The 1,011-nt window shown below is 36.7% G+C and overlaps 1 non-coding gene across 1 annotated transcript; it reads left to right on the forward strand.

Moving 5' to 3' along the window:
• The first annotated feature begins 393 nt into the window (after nt 1–393).
• Nucleotides 394–500, forward strand: LOC131822919 (U6 spliceosomal RNA). Its single transcript, XR_009350395.1, has one exon. It is a non-coding gene; the product is annotated as a U6 spliceosomal RNA (small nuclear RNA).
• The last annotated feature ends 511 nt before the right edge of the window (nt 501–1,011 follow it).

The raw sequence follows: 1,011 nt of genomic DNA on the forward strand, positions 1-1,011 counted from the left end.
TCATTACAAGAAATCAGCCCTGCCATTTGGAACAACACAAATGAACCTGGAGAACATTATCTTGAGTGAATTAAATCAGTCACAGAAGGACCATTACTGTGTGATTCCACTTCATGAGGCACCCAAAATAGTCAAACTCATAAAGGAGGGAGTGGAAGGGTCCTTGCCAGGGACTTGGGGGTGGGGAGGGGAGAGAAATAGGAATGTGTTCAATTGGTATGAAGTTTCAGTTATACAAGATGAATGAGCTCGGAAAATCTGCTGTACAGCACAGTGCCTAGTGTCAACAATTCTGTACTGTGTGCTCAAAAATTTGTGAGTTTGGATCTCTCATTAAGTGTTTTTAACCACACAAAAACAAACATACGAACAAATAAACAAGGGACACGAGGAGTACTGGCTTTGGCAGCACATATACTAATATTAGAACAATACAAAGGAGATTAGCTTGGCTGGTGAACAAGGATGACACACAAATTTGTGAAGTGTTCCCTATTTTTTGTCTGTGGGATGAGTTTTGATTTCACAACTGGATTCCCCATTATGAAAATATTTAGACAAATCCTGCTAGAAATCTAAAACTTGAGTGATTACTGAAATTTATGGAAATTTATGGAGAAGCATGAATTTAAAATGGAATTTCTCATAGACCATGCATTCAGAATGGGACGGAGAGATAATGCCTCCAATGGGGTGAAAACTGGTTGTTGATGGAAGAGGTAGAAGGTTTTAGTCTTTTCATGTGCAAAGCACAGATACACATTCAGTATATAAACATACAGTATATCTATGGTATTGAAATTTCATGGGCATCAATTAGGGAGAAAAAAGTCTGGAAAAGCTCTTGGAAAAGTTCTGAAAAAATGTTAATAACATTTTTTTTTTTAAGTTGAGAAAAATAGTGCTAGACACTAAAGTGGTATAGGTTGTTTTTTACAACATAAGTGGCTCCAGAGAGTTAGGTAGAAACATTTAAGATGGAACCAAACTATGTGTAAATACTTCAACTTT

This window comes from Mustela lutreola, chromosome 1, assembly GCF_030435805.1.
Source record: "Mustela lutreola isolate mMusLut2 chromosome 1, mMusLut2.pri, whole genome shotgun sequence".
NCBI classification, from domain to species: Eukaryota; Metazoa; Chordata; class Mammalia; order Carnivora; family Mustelidae; genus Mustela; species Mustela lutreola.